Source organism: Neopsephotus bourkii, unplaced genomic scaffold (genome assembly GCF_033783945.1).
Source record: "Neopsephotus bourkii isolate Nb327-2 ecotype Australia unplaced genomic scaffold, CSIRO-AGI_Nbou_v1 NB_168, whole genome shotgun sequence".
NCBI lineage: Eukaryota > Metazoa > Chordata > Aves > Psittaciformes > Psittacidae > Neopsephotus > Neopsephotus bourkii.
Window position 1 is genome coordinate 9,557,473 of NW_026900684.1, and position 13,449 is coordinate 9,570,921.

General features: G+C 43.1%; 1 long non-coding RNA gene across 1 annotated transcript; it reads right to left on the reverse strand.

Annotated features, from left to right (window-relative positions):
- Positions 1-1,984: 1,984 nt before the first annotated feature.
- Positions 1,985-5,138, reverse strand: LOC133222707 (uncharacterized). The gene is made up of 2 exons (XR_009728343.1): positions 4,926-5,138; positions 1,985-2,517 (listed from the first exon to the last, which is right to left on the reverse strand). It is a non-coding gene; the product is annotated as an uncharacterized LOC133222707 (long non-coding RNA).
- Positions 5,139-13,449: the final 8,311 nt, after the last annotated feature.

Below are 13,449 nucleotides of genomic sequence, written 5' to 3' on the forward strand. Positions count from 1 at the left end.
CTTCTCTTCCCCCCAGTTAGAAAATGGACTGTGTGTAATCTTGTTACTGTTAAAATATAAAGTGTTCTCTATAATTTCTTAACACTGGTTAAATAACAGAAACAAAATATATTAGTAGTTAGGACATACTGTCAGTGAGTGCCGATATCTTTTAAGTACAGTCAGCTGTTCTATTATGCAAAAGAAATAGAAAAGGAAGCCCACGTTGCAAATTATACAGCATTATGTCAATAACTTCAATCTATCTCATGATTTTTCCAAACTTATCCTTAAATTAATTTCACAAAAGTTGATTAATGATCTTTAGTCTATTTTAGAAGCTGTTAACTACATACTTGAACTAAGCAGAATTTTACATAGAGAATGAGAGTACACTTGGAGAGACTTGTCTGCATTATCCTTACAACACACCTAATAAGATACAGCCTAGTAAAATTCTGGCCCCACCATTGTCAAAAGCAAATCTGCAATTCAAAGAAGTAGGGTCAGGGTGCCGTTATGGTTTGGAAAAAGCAAAAGATTAGGAATATGTTTAATGCCTCACCCTGTGACAGCCCCCTCTTTAAGCTGGTAGCACTGTGATATCAATTCCTACATGGCAGTATTCTCAAATCTTTTCTTCTAACCTGTTCTCAGTAAGAAAAGAAACAAAAGCAGGTTGAATTTCTGGAGGCTTTATGCTTACCTCAGAGAAAAAAGAAATAGTAAATAAATAAATAAATTTGTCCATGATGCATAGGAGATCTGTAAAATAAATTTTTATTTACAGTACAGAGTCACACCTGTACAGGCATAGAAGAATATTGGTCTAAAAGAATAGGTGTGTCAGGTTCAGTAAATCATGATCTAATTTTCTCAAGCAGAGAATAAAGTACCTTTTTGATTTTGCCCACTTTGTAGCCAGGTCTCAGGTTATGGGTGTACCACATAATCTAGCAAAGGAGAATCTGTGTGTTCATAGGCTGATGAACAGTAACCTGTCTGCTCTGGCTGGCACTTCTCACAAACAGCCGTTGGTGAGTCAGTAGCAGTGTTTGTAGAAGCAAGATCTTCCAGGAAGAGATGTGTCACCTGCCATATCACACAGTTTAGAAGGCATGCTCAAAGGCTGAAGAAAGCCAGATTGGGTGGAGTTTTTATCCTATTGGTCAGGTATATGTATTGTGTACTTCTCACCCCCTTTCCTCCTTTTTCACTATCTTCATTTCCAAAAAGGCTTGTTTATGTAATTCTTAACAATCATTTATCGGAGGGGGGGGGGGGGGGGGGGGAGGTGGGAGGAGAAGTGTTGGGGCAGGGAAGGAAGACTGTGAATCTTTGGGGTAAAAAAAAAAGATCCACTGATACCTGAGTGGAAGAGTCCCATTACAATTACTACCTCAGAAAGTTAAAATGTGGAGTTAGTGTTACCATGCTGACAAAAATATCACATCAAAGGTATTAAATATTTACAGAATCTTCATTATTATTTTACTGTTACTTATTTCATGTACAATTTTAACTGGAAACTGTCAATTATTACTTTTATCCCTCATTGTATCAGTCTTATCTACCACAGATCAAGACAAGTTTCTGTGAAGGGTTTCCATAATACATTGCTATGGAAAATAGTACATCAGGTTCACAAGAATAAAGCTTTAACCAGTGAAGCTCTCACTTAAATGGTGTTAAATATAAATTGTTGTATAATAATGAAAAGTGAGCCAGTGATCCAATCCATTTTAAACACAAGTCCTCCCAGGGAAGGTCTTAGATGTAAACAGATGAATAACTGAATCCCTATTCTGCTGAGATTACACATCTTTAAATATGTGCCTTTAAATTGCAGAGAAGCCAATGAAACCAGTTTCCCATACTATTTATGTCTGTAAGACCCAGCCATCTTGCAAGGGCAGCACTAAAAGCTGCTCTCCTGACATGAGTAGTATTTGTCTCAGGCTCCTTATATGACTTGTTTTAACAGATGACAACCATGAAGGGAAAGTGAGTTTAATACTGAGTTTATTCTTGATAGGAAAACTTCCAGAATAAATGCAGTTAATTGCAGCAAAAGAAAAACATGCATGACTGGCTCCATAGAGGCAATACAGCAACAAGGTCTTTCCTAAGCAAAACCATCACTCCAGTCCCCAGTTTTACAAGCTTGTTTGCCAGGTTTCACCAGATGGGAAAAACTCACGTTGGTACTCCCTCCCAAAGCACAGCTGCTGCTCCCTGGCATCATTCCCCCACCAGGCCAAAGCAGTCCAGGCCTTTACTTCATACTCACTATCTAGAAGAAGGGGCCACAGTTTCAGATTACAGCAACGTAAAAACAACCCACCATTTCTGCAGCACCAGCCTCTTCCCTGTTTCAGTGAAACTTGTAATTTACACCAGCTCAGAATATGCCCTTCTCTTTTAAGTCCTGAAGCTTGCTTATCTCCTACCTTGCAATGTAATTATTTTCTCTGCATTACTTGGATGTTTCAGATCTGCTGTGCTTCTTGCAGTATGGATTCCTTGTTCACACATCTCCTCCTGCAAGCAAAAGACTCAGTGTCAGAAAGAGAAGTCACAAATTCCACACTGGGTAGAGCTCTTATTATCAAAAGAGCACTAAATAAATAAATAAATACATACATACATACATACATAAATAAATAAAGTGCATTTGCCGTGATCTATCCCTGGATGCATGTTTCAAATTAAAGAAAGACTAGATATGGCTGTAACATAAAGAATACTTTGCCGAGTAGAAAATCTGGTAAACTTACGTCTTTTCCAGATATATCTACTGCATTGTACTTTAAAATTACCAGGTTTCATGTTTTTCAGCCACATATTCTTGAAATGGTGTCCCTGACTGTTAGTATAATAGGGGGTTTTATTTTTTTTAGTCTTCAACTTGCTTGAACACTTCTTTTTTTCCTTTCTCTCTTCTAACATCTCCCTTGCTGGTATTAAAACATACAACATAACCTAACTTCCTAACAAGACTGCCCACTTCTTCACTGTGATTTCATGACTTCGTCGGGAGCTTTCTAGATACAGCTTCTCCTAGAAAGGTTGGGGAGGGAGAGGTGTCAATACTACAGAGTTGACAGGGTTTATATGTATATATTTATGCCTTGTATATATCCTAGGCTCCTGGTTTGCTTGCTTGCCAGTATAATTGATTGACTGCATCCCGAAAGATGTTTATAACAACCTGCAAGTCCCGTATTTGCACATATCTGCAAACGCCCGAAGAAAACCAGGGGCTCAATGAGCTCTCTGTTGGCTCTGTTCCTGCAGCCTCAGATAGGAGCATTATTCCGGCGGTGCTTATAACTAACACCGCCAGTGAGCTGCCCTTCTTCCTTCACCCCCACCCCTCCCTGATCTTCAGGGCAGCCCACGCAGCCGAGGATATCTGCACGGCCGCGGCACAGCTAAGCGGCTCTCGGGGATTGCAGGGCCGAGCCGGGAAAACTAATCGGCGTGTCTGTGCCCCGGCTCCGGGGACACGGGGGTCCTGGGGTTTCCTCTCTGTTTCAGGGGCGTCCCCTGTCATCACAGGGTGACAACCGGGTCACTTTGCAGACACGCCGCTGGGATATAGTAAAATATAAAATAAAATAAATAATAAAATAAATAAATAAAAAACGAAATAAATCCGGCCACAGATTAAGAGCCTTACTCCAATTCAATGCATCAGGCTGGGCTTTGCTCCACCTGCCAGGGCTCAGGGCCGGGAGGATCCCCCTGCCTTAACCCTCCCCGCTCCCGGGGGTCTTTTCCATGTGGATCCCATTATCATCATTTGCTCCTAGTATAAAGGGGATTAAAGCGATTAGAAAGAAAACAATTAAATGATCTTTCCATTTACCTTTTCATGACGGTTGCAAGCGGAAAGGGAGACGGGCTTTTACTTGGAGTAACCGAGATAGGGTTTGTGATTCCTTTTAGAAGGGGGTTATTTTTAAAGGAAAGGGGGGGTGGACCCTCGCTACTTGTCAACTGTTTTCCAAACACTATATTAATGCTGGCCAGACCTTTGTGGTATGTAACGTGACCCTAGTCTTTTCCAACCTGTAATCGTTTGTTAAGCCTCAGCATTGAATAATGAAAGCAAAACAAAATCCCAAAATTCTCAGATGCTCTGGAGTGGAAAGGTGGAGAAAAAGCTCTGGGGGCCGTTTGGTTGCCAGGGGGGAGGGCTGTGTATAGCTTTGGGTTTTTTTCCTATGACAAGTAAAATCCCCGTATCTCAGCATTGGAACAAAGCCATAATCCTGACGAAGGGATTTAAACATTTTAAAATAACAGACGGATTTTAATCTAATGATGGGGATAACCTTTCTTCAGTCTCTTTTCATTTCCAAAGGAAAGTGCTCTGAACGAGCGGCAATCCTCCTTGTACCTATACGCTCCCACTCACGCTACAGCCAAGCGTTCATGTAAGTATCTTTATGAACCCGTATTTCAGTTTGTGCTGTTTTCGTTTGCACGGATCCAACGAAAGAGCTTAGAACCACGTCCACGGAAAGGTAATATTTCTAAAGGTTAATTAGCCATGCCACAAGCGCCTTCGCTTTCTTTTTCTTTCCTTCTTAAAGTCACGTTAGCATTAAAGAGAGTAGAACCTACAGGGGCCCACCCGGGGAAATTCACGCGGTGGTTTTACAGGGATGGAGGCTCCCCAGAACTACAGGAGCTGCGCCCATTATTCCCCCCACCACAAGCCGGTGGTGCCCCCCCCATTCCCGGGTCCCCGCCCCGCTGTCGGGGCGGGCTGGGGGCGGTGGGACCGACCGCGCCGGCACCGCCTCCCGCTCCAGCTTCGCTCCGGCTCCGCTCTCCCGCTGCCCGCAGACACAGAGCCACCGAGACCCGTCTCTGAGTTCTGAATGGGCACAGTCGGCGGCACAACCCTCCCCTCTTCACAACTGAGTGACACCGACCTAAACTCAAGTGTTACCCCCCCGAAAGCTCCAGTGGTGGTAGTGGAGGAGGAAGATGAGCCGGAGACATTCAGAAAATGCGAAGTGTACAGCCGTAATGCCTTTGCTACCTGAAGGCACAACGCCAGAGCGGATAATTTCGTAAGCTAATCACTCCGTTTGACAACAAGCAGATCAAAAAGAGAATCTCGTAGGAAGAACGTCAGGATCTGCGGGGGGAGGGGGGGGAAGAGAGAAAACGTTTCTGTGCTCCTTGTCTCACTGCACATGCGAAAATCCCGACAGCAATGGTGTGTGTGCTCGGCTCCCAGTGTCTCTGGGAGTGCCGGCTGCCCGTGGGCACACCTCGGCTTGGTCGGCTTCAAAAGCTTCTTCCAAAGCTGAAAAATCGCTGTTACTTAAAATAGTAGATCTTTCAGGGTGAAAATTAAGTATAAAAGTTCCTTTGATTCAGCGAGGAGGGCAAATCCCGTTTGTTGTCAGAAGTTCATTTTCAGCTACCAGAGAAGTTACTGACTCTAAATATTTTTCTTTCCTCTATAAAAGTTATTGCCCTACTTTCATAGTTACTAAAAACTTCATTCGGCAAACCGAAGCCTAAATCCCGGCATTCATGTGGCAGTAATTCCTTTAATAAATACTTGTCATAACCGCGCAGTGCCCCTTGCCCGTGGGTCCCCTCCACAAGCCAGGCAGTGTGATTTCTACCCGCCGAAGGGGTCATTAATTCCAAACCCGCGGGTGCGAGCCGCTCCTCCATCAGCAATAAAATCTTTACAGCCGCGAAAAGTGCTCCGGGAGTGTCTTTGTAGAGCCTGCTTTTCCGCGGGCGGTGCCTGAGCGCGGTTTTCTCTAATGCCCCCTTTCCTGATCTTATTACCTGGTTTACAGTTTATGGACACTAAAAGCTCCCGTATGCGGGGAGGGGAGAGGCAGGGCGCGAAGCAGGTGCCGCTCCTTGCAATTTTCATTTTTTCTCCGCTTTAATGCAAAATAGGCAAACCATCGGCTTTACTCCCACCTCCCCAGCCCTTCCATTTCTTCGCGGAAGAAGCGCAAGGAGCCCCGAAGGCGCAATGCCTTCCCCCTGGCATCGGCCAGCAAAGGGTCCGCTTGGCTCTACAGCGCTCCTTCTCTCACGCCAGCATCTTCGCCGCGGCGCAGCGGCCGCGGGGCTGGCGCTAAGAGAGAGGGTAAAGCGGGGCGAGGGGGCTGCTGGACAAGACTCTTTAAGGCTGCGGGCGCGGAGCCGGCTGTGTCCACCACCCGGCGTAGGGCAGGCAGCTGTCGGGGACAGGGCAGCCACCGTGAGGAAATGCCGAGAGGAGCAGAAAGGAGAAAGAGGGAAAGAAATAACCGAAACAAGCCAACAAACCTCAAACCACCACCGACAAAACCCCCCAGCCTACAGCGGCCAAATCAGGTTTACCTTTCGGGGCCGGAGGGATGCCAAAACTCTTCCTTCTGTCGGGACGGGCTCCCTCAGAGGTCCGCTGTCCCCTCCGGTAGCCGCTCCGTCTGCCACCTAGAATGACACACCAGCGCGGTAACACGCCGCAGCTGCCCCACGGCCCGGGCACGGCGCCTCACAGCCGTGCCCATGGGGGGAGACACCACCACCCCTCCCTCCATATAAGGCGCTCCGGGAAAGCCCTAGAGGACCGGCCGGTGAGGAGCATCGTCCCCGCCGCTTTGGGCCATCCCACCCCGTCCTACACGAGGAAGTCCTCCGTCTCCAACAATAGCACCCTGGAGGTTTTGGTGGGTTTGGTTTTATTTCTGAGGGGATGTTCTTAAGCTCAGACCCTCCGACATGCTGGGAAAAAGCCGCCCACTCATCGGGGGCTCCCTGGGCACTGGCGCGGGGATCAGCCCCTCGGCCGGAGCCCTCTCCTGCCCCGACGGCCCGTTAAACCCCGCTCCGCCACTCGCACGCCGATCCTAGGGGTCAGACTGTCCGGAGTCCTCCCTCGTCCGGCCGTTTGGTTTAAAACTGCCTCCGGAGAAACACAAATAAATAACTTATTTGGGAGGAGGGGGGAAAAAGCCCAAGCTGGCAGGAGCGACAGACGCTAAATTTAGTGTAGGGACGGGAGAAAGAGCAAAAGTAAATAAATCTCCGTTACCTAATTGAAAGTCAGAAGCCAGCCCTTTGTGTACACAGAGCTTCAGGGAGAGGAAAGCCAGAGCAGGAGCGCAGGGGGAGAGCCGGGGCCGGCCGGGAGTCTGCCGCCGCCTTCAGATCCAGCCCCGCCGCTTCCCCCACACGAGGGAGGAAACAAGGAAATAGTAACAGTAGTAGTAGTAGTACTAGTAATAATTTATTACGATAATAATAACAACAATAATACGAGGAGGAGGAGGAAGAGGAGTCCAATAACATGGAAGAAGGGATGGGGTGCACGCACAGAAAGCTTACCTGGCACTGAGGAGCTGGAATATCTACTTGAGAGGCTGGAAAGGACTGCGGTGGCAGTGCTGGATGTGAGTGGGCTGCGCCTAGAACACCATCAGGAAACCTGAAGTGAGGCTGAAAAGATACAAATAAAAGCAAATGAAAGGAAATATCACTTTCTTAATTTTTGTAGTTTATTTTTTATCCTTCTGTAAGTAGCCTGTGCTGCTCAAGGAGTGCAGTGGGACTACTGAAACAACACGGCCTTTTATCTGTGTAAAAAAGGCTTTTAATGGTCTTTCTGGTTTTCTTTTTAACTAAGTGCTTTGGCAAATGTACTCATATTCATGTTTCTCTGCACAGAAGCCAAAGGATCAAACACAGTCCCCAAAATCAGTTATATCTTGATTATTTGGGGCAAAATCCAAAGCTTTCTAATTCTGCAGTAATATGATAAAGGACTGTAAATGAATCTCTAGAGGAGGCTTTTTGGTGTCTCTCATACACTGACAAGTTTTTTTTCTCTGCATTTATCATCATGCCAAATAAATCCCCAAATGTAGGGGATGACGCACACAACCAAACCCTTTCACTGTGAAGTTATTCACACCATGTTTGCTTGAAGCATCAGTCTCTTCTTTTTCAGCTTGAAAGCATGCATAATACCAAAGGACACTGAACACGCGCTTTCAGACTGCAATCTTGTTCCTTCCTGTAATCCCCACAGTAATTAGTAACAACTGCAATTAGCAGCTTCAGTTTAATGTCTCATGGTGTTCTCCGAAGGAAAATATACTGATGATCTGCGCTTGGCACATCTTAGTGTTACTACCATACGCAGAGCAACTCTCACACGTTTCCTTTCTCAAATGTGACATTCCAGGCACCTCTCTCCAGGGTATCCAGGGGAGCCTTACCCTACCGGTCCCGAACCGGTCTGCCACAATTCAGCCCCTTCACAAGTCAGCCTTGCCCTGGACACTGATTCCAGAATCTTTTCCATTAAAACCAGCAGGCTGGTGACTCCAAAGGCCATATAACCAGTTCCATTCAGCGGTTTCAGTTAAGGAAAGAAAATCAGTCTGTTAACAGACCTGTCCTAAAACTGAATTAATGTGCACATATGCATATTTCTACCAATGCAAGTAATTTTTCTAATACCTCTCCTATATTGTGGGTGCAGTCAGCAGTGTCTTTGCAACTAATATGTTATTATATATGACACACATATATATAATAACATATATAATGTTATTCCATATGTTTATGATATTCTTGATATGTAGGTGCATATCTGGGTTTACCAGGTACAGAAAGGTTGAGAGGGAACTGTTTAGTGTCATCCACACTATCTAGTGTTGTGCATCCACTCCTAGTCAGATGGTGCAACTACAGAACAATGGTCTCTTAATTCAGAGCACCACAAACGTGACTGCAGAAAGACTTATGAAAAATAGTTATCATCTTCATTTACTGTTTTCATTTCCTACTATCTCAATTTTCCAACTAACAGAAACAGTGTTTTGAAAGTGCAGTTTTATGTAGAAATACAAAGCTGATCAGAAAAAGAAGTAAGGCTAATTTTTTTCTTAAAAAGGTGTAACCATTCATGAGATGTGGAAGTGAAAACTTTTGATTGCTTAGAAAATTAAAACAAAATCTTCTTACTCAAATTCTCAATTTTAAAAAGAAAGTGTACATTTCATTTACAAATTCACTTCTAAGGTTTAGTTATGGAAATGTTCTTGAGTTATGTAAATGTTCTCAGATTACTTGCTGCACAGGCAACTACAGACTTTTTAAATGGGAATTTTGCTCCAAGAGGTCCCATTGGTGACTTCCAGTGCTCATAATGGAGCGCAGCAGCAGTTGCTCAGTAGTTAGCAGCATTAATCAGGATTCTGAGTCCTGCAGTTTAAAGCAATGAATGGGTAAGGTAAACAGCTATAAATCCTTATGTCTTGGAGAGAAATCCTACATTAGTCTATCATGGGAAAGGGTAAAAAAGAAGGCAAAAAGAGCCTTTTCTGGCTCTGTTGTCAGCATGGAAATTTCCTATGATAGCATCAGGTGAGAGCATGGCCAGAGCTGTGGCTGGTGTGTGGGAGAATTCTCTCTTTAGGCAGCTGAAAGCAGGAGGGTCAGGAGTTTGCTCACAGGAGAAATGTCATGCCTCAGAAACAAGTCAAAAGAGAAATGACTACTGGTAGGTAATTATAATATTGGTCTGGCTATTCAAAACACTTTGGTTCTCTTCCTATTTTTCTGAGAGTCCAATCAGGCAGACCTTGAGTCCCCCCAAGTGGTCTCAGGTGTCGCTTACTGCTTTGTGCAGTGCAATGGTGAATAGGACATTCTGGGAGGTTTCCCAAAGGCTCATGCAAGGATAGGAGTGGTGTTTACTGCCTGTGACCATCTCCTGAGGCATTTCTCAGAGAAACCTGTTGCAGTGATCTGATCTGCTTCCTCACTTTCTAGGATGGGACAACCATGATTTCTCCTCTTGCATCGGGTCCACTGGAATATACAGAGAAATAAGGATGGAAATTTTTGAATAAACATGAAAGCTATTTTCATGGCTGGACATTTTCATGGCTGGACATTCCTGTATCAGATTCCTACATTCTTGCTTTTACAGACTTCAGAAATATGTTCTCTGGGTGTTGGCATGAGATGGAAGGTATTACCCAAAGGAGCCTATTAAGGAGCCAGGGCTCCTGAAGAACTGTCCTGGTACTAAACAAAGAAGATCTGGGAGGATTGTGCAGAGTGATGTTAGCTGGTCTGTGCAGTCAGCACAGATATCCAGAAACAGTGTGTCTCCATTTGCGTGAGCCAACAACCCTGACAAACAGCTCATGAGCCCTATGGTGGAAGCAGCATTCAGGCAAGGCTTATTTGGCTAACTTGCAAATTGTGGCTAAGTTGCTTTTAGAAAGTCTATGTGCCTGTCAAGAATAGAAAGAAAAGGAGAAACACATATACCAAATTGCACAATTGTATGCTGAACTTTATTTATTTTCACCCCTGTGGAACAGCTTAGTGTATACAAATGTAGCAATATATCTTTGATGGTGAGATGACATTTGGTCAAAACAGGGCACAGGTGAAACAGAGTTAAACTTTAAGGAGCTAGGTTTCTTTCTGTGTGTCTGTTGTGGACTTTTTTTTTATTTTTTTTTTTTATTATATTTTTTTTAGGAAAAGAGCCCTACTGACAAAAACTACATACTTCATTGTTACAAATTCATAAACACCGCAAAAGTTAATCTATATTCTAAAAAAGCCTCAGTTTTTTTTTCAACTCTATTTTACTTAAAAGTGACTCATATGAGATTGATATGAAAGTCCATGTGCCAAAGCCCTGCCTTGAAGTAGACTTACTGTTTATGGCTCTCTAGTCTGTTAAAGAATCGAAAACTCAACCATAGTTCACAGTATTCAAACATTTCAGCTATCCTGAAGATGGCTATTCTTTTTCCTGCGGTAACTTGACCTTGCCATTTTACCCTGACTACCAGAGGACATTGGCATGCAGGTGAGGAAAGAACGAAGTACTGAACTTTTCCAGCAAAGCAATATCGGAGTACATTGTGTTATTAGAGATGCTCCAGAACACATACAGGTGATAAATTAGCATTTTTGTCACCTTTCTGAAGCCGGAAAACATCTTCACTTGATACAGCACTTTCACCCCAGATTCTCAAGGGCTGATTGCTAAGATGGTTACATGAGAATTTACAAAACAACTAAATTTGCGTGATTTGTTTATGACTACTGAAAATTGCCTGTGGCAACAAAACCTAAAAGTCACAACTATGGGTTAAACACAATAAAATTTTTAAGATTTATGAATCACACTTTTGGACTCATAGATTCAATTCTGCTTTCAGTTTGTGTCCATATTACTTAAATCTCATAACTGTGTACTTTCTGATTCTAAAGTTTCCTGTGCACCATGAATTTGAATCTGAACAACCACAACTGAACCCTGAGCCCACCTAGAACCAAGAAAGTATACATTTCTCCACAGAAATTCCCTGAGGTGCCTCATTCAAAGACATCTTACAGTACTTCTTGGTAATTGCTGAATCAAGCTCCTTATCAAATGAAATTATATAAATTATATATATATAATTGCAATTATAAAAGAAGAACACACAGCTGTGTTATTGTTGCTCAACTTAATCAAACACCGAGGAAATGGAAGATTCTCCTTTTTGTGATTTCTCCTTTTTTGAGGAGAATACACTATTTCTGTATTTAAAAAGAATTGAAGTAATGGAGTAGAAGTCAAAGGACACATGGAGTTACCTTGCTGCTCCGTGGAGTATTTTGGCTTACAGATCATTAAAAATGGAGCAATTTTGTCCATCCCTAAGGAAGGCAAGTGGAAACAGGTGGGGTTAAGGACACAGCCCTGCCTTCCATGTTCCTGCTGGCCAGTGGGTGTTTTTTCATCATATAACTGCATGCCCGCCCTGGATGGTTGCTCTCTACTCCAAGGGGCAGGCACCAAAACTCTATAGCCAAACCAAGATGCAACTGAATAGCTGCTCATTACCTGACCATCTTGCCGAGAAACCCAGAGGCAGCTGTTACATATTGAATTGAGAAAAACAGACTGTTAGGAAGCTGGGCTGTGTACGCAGGAGAAGGACTGAGGCACCCTTTGGGTGGTGTGGAGCTGTGGGAAGGCTCAGGCAACACCGACAGCAGCTGGAGAATCAATTGTGGCCCTACTTTTGGAAAGAAAAGGCAGAGTGCCAGATGGCAGCTGACCAGAAGAGCCAAGGTCTAAACAAAAGCCCTAAAAAAAGGGGGAAAAAAAAAGAAAGGAAAAAAACCCAAAACCAAACCAAATAAAGGCCAAACCCTAAAAGGGAACGAGTCTTTTGGGTCAACACAGATTTTACTGGGAAACATTTTAAAACCCCCCCAAAAAAGATGTCCATGCTGTGTGTTGCTTTTCCGAAGTGCACATTTTCTCAGATACTTACACCAAAAATATCACAAAACATTACCTGGCTTATTTGTAAGTCAGAAAGCCACTAAGGGGAAAAAAAAAAAAGCTTGCTTTCTTCAAGGGGAGTTTGATGTGCTGTTTAGCCTGCTCTGTCATTTTTCTTGTCTCTCTTCATAATCCCTATGTAACCCAGGAATGGCCAGTAAAAAAGAGAGACCCTCTGCTTGTTTAATTACTTCCTGAAAATTTGACAACTACTACTTCAGTCTCATTGGATAATCTACTTTTAAATTGCCTAGTCTTTCAAAGACAGCATAATTATTTGAGTACACTTACTTCCCTAGCTATACATCATGCCTATCAAAATTAAATGCTTCCAACATACCACTGCAGTGTTTTAACATTTCACTTCTGTAATACATTTAACAGTAAATTGATCCTATACTTCCTTTTTAACAAATATTCATACCTTTAGTATAAAGCACAGTTAGAAATCGGACCTTTTTTCTCTGATGAGGGAATAAAGTTATTTAAGGAATGATGGAGACTTACAAAATACAAAGCTTTGTGGCAATGTTTGTGATGTTTAAAAACTATTTCCTTTATTTCTCCTTAAAAAAGGACTATTTCATTAATGCAACTTATTTCTGAACAGACATAACTTCCTGAGTTCACAGTTTTGCTCTAAATATAACCAGAATAATAAATGTTATGTTATGTAAGGAATTAATGTGATTTTCTTCTGAAAATTTGTGAAGATTTTTTCAAGACAATAAAATTATTTGCAAAATATGAAGTATAAACAATTTAATGTACTCATTTAGCAGACTGTTCCACTGACATTTTAACTGCTGAATAAGTCAATTTTTAGGAGTATTTTTTCCCTGTGATCCATACAATTATTTCTGTTCCTGTATCATCAGAAAACCAAAAATGCTCTTAACAACACGTATTGATTCAACATCAAAATCCGCACTAAGCACGTATTTAGGGCACAGTCACTGCACTGTGTGTGTGTGTTTTCAAAGCTGAAAGGCTACCCCACGCAGTACTAGGGTTTCTCCTGTAGAGAAACGGGAAGCTACAAGCAGTCACGAACACAGACCTCTCTCCCAGATACTAGCATTGCTTCTGAGCATTCCTTTCTCAGGATATGCTGAATC